Consider the following 9,641-nt stretch of genomic DNA (forward strand, 5'->3'; position numbering starts at 1 on the left):
ATTTAATTCACTAAAGAAGTGAGCCCAATGTGAGTAAGAGCCACAAAAGTGACTATTCTGATCAAAGGTTTTAACATCCTCCCTGGTTATTTCCTCAACTATAGTTAAAAACTCTACAATTCTGGTCTTAGTATATCTTAGTATACATATGGAGGTCCCTGAAGTGATATCTTATCAAATGGGGGGTCCCTGACCTAATGTGTATCAATTTATGGGCAGATTTGGGTATAATGCATTACAAAGTAACATTAGAGTACTTTGATTACTTTTTGCAGTTACGAGTAACCTAACACATTAGTTTGTTGTTTGAGTAATCAAATACTTAAGTACATTTTCAAACAAGACATCAGTTTAATTCCGTTACTTTTAGAACGCTGGTCCTTCAGCTCTGAAACAGCAACGGCTGTCGTTTGGTTCTAATAACGGAGATAATGTTAAACCTATCAGTCTGAAAGAAGCCACGGAGCTTGTGGCTCGCTACGTGGTCGGAGAAATGCTGCTGTTGTCTACGGTGGAGTCTAAATAGGTGGAGTAGGACTCGCTGACAGACATATTTCAGACTCAGGACTTGCATTATGCCTGGTACACGCTACACGCTGGTACTCACCAATTATCCCCGGTCATCTTTCATGGCGTGTGATGTCATCGGGTTATTCTTGTCCTATTTTTATTACTTTCACTATTATTTGAATCACTGTGTCTGTTCATGTGCCAGCCGACATGTTGTTGTAGTCACCTAAAAGCGTCAGCAGATGGCAGGAGCTACATTTAAAGCACCATATGTAAACTGTCAAGCTACTGTATCTTCCACAGGAGGTTCTGACAAATGTTTCAGAATAAAAGCCTATTTAGAAAGTGGAGGGATTCTCTCAGCCGAGGTTATAAGGGGCTTTTAATTTGAAACAAGTGTTGAGTTTTAAATGACGGTGCGATATGTTAACTTTACAAAGACAACGGAGCGGATGAAAAGGAAAAATATAAACACACAGAGGGATTAATAAATAACGGACCGTCTATAATGTAGTCGGTTTCAAATGAAGCTGGGAGCCTCTGCAGTTGTGGTGAGTAAAAGCCCCGCTGCTATTTGTTAATGTTATTACTTTATGTCCGACCATGAGGATGTACCATTGTTTGCTAGCTTGATGCTAATGACGGTAACGTTAACTTAGCGGGTTGACAAAGTGCCTCTGCTGTTTCACACCATCGTTTCCCCCTTTTACTCTGTGTGGTAACATCCCTAGAGGAAATATTAAAAATGCTGGGGTGTTGTTGTCATACAGTTGTCTACGGCAGCAGATTGTTGTGTGTTTCTACTGGTCAAAGTGACGGCTGTGATGGGAGAATTGGATCTCAGTGAAGGGCAAGTGGTCCATAACTTTAATTCTGGAGACAAAAAAATGTAGGCTTAGCACCCTGTGGTCCATTGCCCAATAGGAAATGTAGAATACTCAAAAGTACTTTAAAAGTGCTTGAGTTACTTTTCTCAGGGAGTAACGTTGGAAGTACTTTTAAAGCAATTGAGTTACTTTGCTCAGGGAGTAATGCAGTAAGGTAAGTGGTTACTTTTTTAAAAAGTAACGCAGTAACATACTTTGATTACTTTTAAAGTAACCCTTACCCAACACTGTTTATGGGTCCTTGACATGAAAAGATTAAGAACCACTTTACTAGACAACATAATGGGTTCGGGTGGGTGGGTCAAAAAGTCATGAAGACAAGGTCAAAACCAAGTAGATGGCTGGACTGTGTATGAAACACTTGAGGGCTTTTAATCTGAAACAAGGACTTTTGAATTGAAACAGGAGGAGGCCGGCAGGTTTAAAAATGCTGAAACTCTTGGGGGAAGTTTTTTTGTAACTTCATCAGTCACTCATTCACTAGTCTAGTCAGCATATTTACTTATAAATAAACGGAAGTCGGAAACGGAAATTCGCCTCCTCTGCCCAAATCAAACCAGAATGCCAAAAAATCGGGAGTCTGCCCCAGAGGCTGTATCGCCGCCTGCCGGAAGTCAGACGCCGAGTACAGCCGATGGGTTCCGAGAATGCTCATTCAATGACATACTTTTGTGTTTAAAGGCCTGGCCTCTGCGGTCCAGCCAAAAAAGCAGCATTCTGCTAAAGTTATTAATAACTTACAGAAACACTGTGTGTACTAGTCCACCTTCCACCTTCTCTTCCTCCCTCTCTCTTGTTCTCGTTTTTTAATGCATTTTAAATGCATTTTTGTCTAAATCTAACTTTTTATTTGCTTTGTTTTTATCATCTTTTCAATGCAACTTTAATGTTTGCTTAATGTCTTGCGTTTAAAGTTTTCCTACAGTATGTCCCTGTAAAGCACTTTGAACTGCCTTGTGTCTGAGTGATGCTTTATAAATAAACTTGCCTTGCCTTGTCTTGGTTCCCAGTCCTGACAAGTGTGCTACTATCATGCATAAAGTTGGCAGTATATATATCATCGTCCATTGCAATGTTTCACTGTGGATGTTTCCATATGCCAATTCAGTAGACACTGCCCAACCCTAATTACTCTCTTTCCGCCTTTGCTTCTGAGAGACAAGAATGTGTAGATCACATCTATTTTTACTGGCCAGAATCAAATTAATAAAAGTGAGAAAAATTCTATTACCATGAAAGTGTCTAGATGAGTTTATCTGATATTATGAGCTGCTGCGATACAGTGAGGTATAATTAGACTCTCTGTAGAGAAGATGTTCATTTATTAGCGAGCCAGACAGAGATAAGTTCTCTTTCAGATAAAGTGCTAAGTAACTGGGTCTATATTACCACAAATGCGCTGCCGGATTGTATGTTATCTGTATTTGTTCCAGCTCTGAAGTACAATATGCATGTTTGTTGAGGTTGTGTACTGTATATTAACCTGTGGCCTACAGTATCATAACACTACGCTGTTTCAGTGTGTGGGTGTTTTTCAAACATTAGTCAGATAATCACTAAGTGACTGCAATACAACCTAAACTCGCAGTGTCTCTGAATACTGCCTGTGTGAGTGTGACCATGAGAGCCAGACAGCTATGAATAATGGTTCTTCAATGTGTCGGCACAGGTGAGAAGCTCTGTCAGTAGCTGTCACAAGTCCCTACCCTGAGCACATCAACTGGCATGAAACACACTGGCCACACTTAACGCACCGCCAGCAGACGCTGTCAGGCAGCCGCCAATCAGTCTGCGAGGTCACTGGAACCCATGAAATCTGAACCCTTCCAAGTTTCCCAGACAGACAATAATTAATAATTGGGTCCCCGAGGAAATGGGTCCTTCAATCAACCCCCATTATTGTGAGGGCTATGTGGCAATTTGGCCCTCAACTCACTGAGACTGATCATGCAAGGAGGATAATTATTATCAGGGGAAAACAACTGCTTGTTATGTTTTGTCGACCTCCAAACTTAAGAGGAGAAGATACACCTACAAGTATAAACGTACCTTCAGTGAGTCCACTGTCTTCTTATCATTACAGGTACTGAAATATAAAAGAAGCTTAATTGTGTCTGATTGTCTAGAAGAATCTGCTTGGTACAGAAACATACAGACACACAGCAGTTCTTTCAGTGGCCCTGTGTGGTTCATTTTTGCTTTTTATGTTGGCCTTTATACAATTAAAAATAAATACTTAAATTACGAGAATTAGGAACAACAGCCTAATGGAAAGATCAAAGATTTTGGAGGTATAACAGCCAAGTCCATCTCCGCTTTGAAATTTAGAGCTGGCCCTATCCATTAAGAGATATAAGCAGTTGCTTTTGGCCCCCTGGTCTCTGGGGGATGCTAGAGTATTTTTTTAACAAATAAAGGACAATAACAGATAACTACTGAACTTGCGAAACAAAAACTGAACCGGAACCGCCACATGCATTACCACACCCGCTCGGCCACCCACACAATTCTGCAACCCAACCCAACCTGCCGACAACATCTGCAGCCAGACCTGAAACCACAAATCCTACAATAACCATGCACTGTTCAAATAATTCAGTTTGGCAGCACATTTAAAGTGATAATTTTGGGACATGTCACACATGTTAAACTAAGAAAATATGTTTTCAAACAATGGCTATTTAGAAGATAAAATTTCAATGATTTTTTTTTTTTTCTTATTTTGAAAATATTGAGCAGCACATCTCCACACTTAACGTGCCTGTTAGTAGCACACCTGATTGCAGCAGCTCCTATATTTCAGCTGGCACAGAAGTCAGAGCTGGCACATAAAGTCAGCAATAAGAGGAATAAAATATTTCATCAAAAATTAAAATATATTATTCTGAATTTATTTCGAAATAGGCAAATTATACACCAGTGATCCAACCCACGTTATTCTTTTCACCCAAAACCGAACCCCCCTAAAATTAAGACGAAATATTTCCCATGAATCACCTATTTTGTGGGTCCTCCCAGGTACCTGACCTGATGCAGCACTTTAAAAAAAAAAAAAATACTGTTTTTAGTGCGGTCTATCCAAAGAGACCACAGCATTTGCCTGTTTTGTTGTGTTTTGTCATTGATTATTAAATATGATGTGTTGTTCAAAGGGTACATATTATAAGCTGTGGCTTCAGCCGACTCCTTTTTCGGACTGCAGAAGTGTCTAAGTAATATCAAACCACATTATTATAATGTTTTAAACTGTATTATTTGAGTATCTGCCATTTTCTGTGAGAGGCTGTGACTTCATTTACATGAGTTTGTAGATTAATACATCATATTCTTATTTCTATCTGCAGACCAAAATAAATTCTAAATTCAAGAAGAGTGTTGTTGCAAATAGGTCCCACTTTAGACGATACGCCTATTTTTACCATCATATATGCTTAAACTAATATTTACAATACATAAGTTGGTTCAGTACCATGTGAAGTGGCAACATGTTACGAGGTGAGCCCCCAAAACAATCATCCCTGATGAAATTTGTTCTGCTTATTGTTATTTCATTGGATGTTTGAGCTTCACTGTGCAGAATCATGTTTGTGCAGAGTCTGACACTAAAAGGCTGTTTTCACATTCATCTGCAGAGAGGGAAAGTTTATCTGTGCTCACCTAAAATCTGAGTTGAATGTATAACCATCTCTGATCTTTGAAGTTACAACTAATTTAAAAAACCAGTGGTAGTCTAATATAAAACTTACAGTGTTTAATATACTGAGAATAGACTTTTCAGTGAAGAGGAGACATCTTGTGTCTATTATTAAAACTTTTGAAATAGGAGGTATTTCATATGTATAGATTCTGGATTTTTCAATGAGAGAGTAGCGGTTAATGTAATTTTAAGAATTTTTAACTTGTTAATTGAACTATTTTGTGTTTAAAAACTATAATCAGACAAATTATTATTAAAAGCAGGTTATTTCTATGTCTTCAAACATGTCTCTTGACCTTGGTAACACAGATTGTCAAGAAAAAAAAAAAAATCAAGGTGTACTTTGTAGAACTAGCTCAGTTGCCAGCGTAAGACCTAAATGTGTAATTGTGATTGTGAGATAACGGGTGGTCATATATGGCTTTAGATCCTAACTGTTCAAAGACAGTCTTTGGTCTTGGATACGATTTTAAAGCTCTAGCTGTCTGCTTTCACACCTGTAGTGCAATTCATTTGGTCTGTAGCTACCAGAGAGAAGAAATTATACATTGTTGCATTTTAGTTTTGGTTCGGTTCCTGTTTACACTGACTTTTTGCAAACAAACCAAGAGGAGTAAAACCAATTGACAGGTAACTAACTGATTGGACAGTTTTCGTGTTCATCATCCTGCATCATCAGTGCATCATCAGGACCAAGAAGTTTATGCACCGGCACTTTAATGCCTCTAAAGTGTTAATATTTATGTTCTTTGGTTTCATAAGGAGCTCATAGAGAAATAACTGATTGTAAGTATTACTAGGAGGCTATTAAAAGACTGCAAATCAATTGCATGTTATGAATAATGACTTACAGAGACAGGGTGAAAAGAAGGCGTCTTGTACAGTAATGATTCAGGTAGGATCACTGCCACACTGTTTTTAATGGACTTAATAGAGACAGACAAAGTACACAGTGTTGGATACAATGATGGCAGTTTTAACAGCTTTATAATCAGGGAAAATACAGTCACTGATGTGCATATGTGTTTCCATGGTTAAATGTATCCATTAGCATATATAGGATATGGGATATGCATGACTTTTATTAGGATCAATTCTGAGATCGCGGACAGACTTCATGATCAGCAGATGGATTTATTATTGATTTAGCTGTTAGAATCACATATTTGCTGTCAAAAAATCCTGTGGTTGGTTTGTATCCTTTGACACCACAAACAAACTGCACCAGAAGTGGACTGGGATCCAGCTTTTCATACAGTCTTGGTTTGGTTGTTTGGTCCGCACTAGGGTTCAATTGACTGCTTTCAAATTCAGCCAAAATGAAGCGTACTAACTGTGCAAATGGACCAGAGTTTGTTTTAACCTAACCAAATGGGCTAGGTGTAAAAGCACCCTAAATTGACCTTGAGATAACTTGTTTTGTCAAAATAGTATGAAATGGCTTCAGTCTTTGTATGTTTTTGTATACATGAACTCTGTGGTGAGAGCTGGCCTGGGTCAACAATGCATTACACCACAGCTCTGTTAATGTTTGTGTTACTGCTTTGGTCATTGTTGCTGTATAATTTCCAATTAGAAGAATCTTAACATATAGTCTTTTTAATTATAACCATGTCTCTAACTTGAATTAAGCTAAATATATGTTCAAGTGTGACCAGCCCTCTTATTCTATAATAAAGTTCATTAAATGCAACGTTCAAGACAAGAAAAGACACTGATAAGAGCATTGCAGCCACCAAGGGAACAATACATTTAAGCAACAGCTCCTGTGGCCCTATTCCCTAAAAATAGCTGCAAAATGGGAATAAGAGTGAGTTCTGACTGTAGCCAATCCTTTTGGCACACTCTGATAACCATGGAGGATGGGTGGCTCAGCTGTGCAATAAAAGCACTGAATTTAGTTAGACTCCTCTTCATTGTACTTGTATCAAGCGCTGTCTAAAGCAATCAGCTCTCATGAACACACAAGAGGTGAAAGGATAAATCATTTTGAACCATGCAAAGTCTATCAAGTCATCGTATTACCTTTGCAGCTAATAAAAATGTTGTGTCCCTGATGTAATACCAGTTCAAAAGTATTAATGTAGGGCAGAGCCTGAACATGTTAAAGGCACAGAGATCAGGATCAGACTGATTTAACTGGTAATTAACTTTCTATGTAAGATGTCTCCTACAGCAGGCAGCTACTTCAACCAATTATAATCCTCTAATCATTGCTGCCCTACAAAGGCTACCCAGAGTAACTAAGATATTGGTCATTATTGAGTTATGACTGAAATTAAACCTTTGGATATCTGTTCTATGTTGTGACAAAATGTCTTGGTTCAATCTTGTTCTGTTCTTCAGAAAAGAGGGTGTAAAAATAGCACTAACTACAAAATTAGACCAAAATTTGGGGCAAATCATAGTTAATGTAGTTTCCAGGCATTTGGTATTTTATCAAGCCAAGGAAAACCACAGTAAACGTAATACGCCGAATGGTGAACGTGAGAATGAATGAAATTATAGTTACTGCACTTTGTCTTTGCATTACCTATATCAGTGGTTCCCATCTGGTCCAGCCACGACATCCAGATTTCTCCCTAGTCATCAATTTAAGGTCCACACATTTAATATATTCAGCGACATCCTTGCATTTGGCCATGTCATCAAGCTAGTTTGGCGTCCCTGTCAAGTAGCTGTTTGTTATTCACTCACTCTACCGCAGGAAATGGCTCTGTGCCAGAAATTCACTGTGCTTTTAAAATAAAGTTGTTGTTTTTTTTAACAAACTTAACACATTCGGGAGTCACTTGTGGTCCATTCAGAATGGACCTGGGACCCACTTTGGACCGTGACCCAACAATTGGGAACTACTGACCTATATAGCTGCTGATGGTAATTCAAAGGCAGAGTGCAGTGACTACAATTGTAGTGCATTTTTGGGGTCACAGGTCAAATCACTGATCATGTTTTTAGGCATAACTAGAATTACCGCCTCGTAGTTGTATCCTTCTGCGAACCAGTCGAGTTGCATTTACAGTTTACATCCATGTCTGTGAAAACATAGATGCTTCACACACATTTTCAACCTGCAGCACAGAAGATCTATACAATCGGCACAGTTTGAATTTTTAATTTTTTTTAAATTTTATATACTTTATTAATCCCCCTGAGGGGAAATTTAATTTTTTCCACTCTTTAACCTGTGTGTTAACTCATTAACACACAGGTCCGAAAGACACACACATACACAAAGTAGAGAGATGTCCGAGTGGTTCGGTGCCTTGTTCAAGGGCACCTCGGCAGTGCCCAGGAGGTGAACTGGCACCTCTCCAACAACCAGCCCACACTCCATATTTGGTCCGGATGGGGACTCGAACAGGCAACCCTCCGGTTCCCAACCCAAGTCCCTATGGATTGAGCTAGTGCCGAAGGACACTCAAGATAGGTGTCACCAATTCAGCATCTGATCAAATGTCTCCCCTTCTGTGCCTGAGGTGTGAAGTTAAGTGATGTCAAGAAAAGTGTTTTTGCAGAGCATTATGATGTCGCAGTGAAGTTGACCTTTGACCTTCTGGATATAAAATGTAAGCACTTTATCATTTGATCATATTAGACATTTGTGTGAAATTTTGTCATAATTAGCAAATAAATTCTCAATTCATAGCCAAAAACATGTTTTGTGAGGTCACATTGACTTTGACCTTTGACCACCACCATTCAAAGCAGTTCATCCTCGCATTAAATTAGATGTGATTAGATTAGATGTGCTAAATTTGAAGAAATTCCTCAAGGTAGTCTTGATATATTGTGTTTACCAGAATGAGATGGCTGCAAGGCCACAGTGACCTTTGATGACCAAAATCTCATCAGTTCATTTTTGAGTCCAAGTGGACGTTTGTGCAAAATTTGAGGAAAATCCCTAAAGATACTGCATTCATGAGAATGGGAGGAACAGGAAGGTTGGACAATCTGAAAACATAATGCCTCCGGCCATGGCTATCGCCAGCACAGAGGCAGAGAAACTATTTTAACTATGTATTGCCACTCTTTTACGAATAACACATTTGGCTGTACAGTCAAAAAAACCTTAAAGCCATTTTTCTCACTTTTAGTGTTGGCATTGCAGTCAGCTTTTGTAGGGCAGAATAATATTACTCACCTTTTCATGAAATTAGCTTCCCAGACTTGGCGAGGAGGAGGGAGGTTTCTGGGAACAGCTGAAAAGGAAAGACAGTTGATTTAATAAAACAAACTTTAAGAGTATAACTCCACAGTGAATTTAATTACCTGATGTTAAATGTTAAACATTTAAGTCAAATACAATACCAAAACTGTTGGGAGTAGAATTGTGATACCAAGTCTGAAAATATCATAATTTCTCATCAGCTCTAATGTACTAACTGGTACACGTACTACAATAAACTGTATATTTCACATGTTGTGTCTCAGTGAGATACTGCTTCAAATTGTACTGGGCAGCCTGGTCAAATTAATTTCTTTAATACTGCAGCAGCAGCAGCATATTTTATGAGTGTGCACTCCGTGATTATTTACAGCTCAGC

At 38.7% G+C, this 9,641-nt stretch overlaps 1 protein-coding gene across 1 annotated transcript in view; it reads right to left on the bottom strand.

Moving 5' to 3' along the window:
- The window catches only part of baalcb (BAALC binder of MAP3K1 and KLF4 b), a 93,921-nt gene extending 84,664 nt beyond the window's left edge, over nt 1-9,257 (bottom strand). Inside the window, exon 1 of the mRNA XM_049589195.1 lies at nt 9,239-9,257. The gene's annotated coding sequence lies outside the window, so the exon portion shown is untranslated. The remainder of the gene's footprint in view (nt 1-9,238) is intronic.
- Nucleotides 9,258-9,641: the final 384 nt, after the last annotated feature.

The sequence above is a fragment of the Epinephelus fuscoguttatus genome, linkage group LG11 (genome assembly GCF_011397635.1).
Source record: "Epinephelus fuscoguttatus linkage group LG11, E.fuscoguttatus.final_Chr_v1".
Lineage (NCBI taxonomy): Eukaryota > Metazoa > Chordata > Actinopteri > Perciformes > Serranidae > Epinephelus > Epinephelus fuscoguttatus.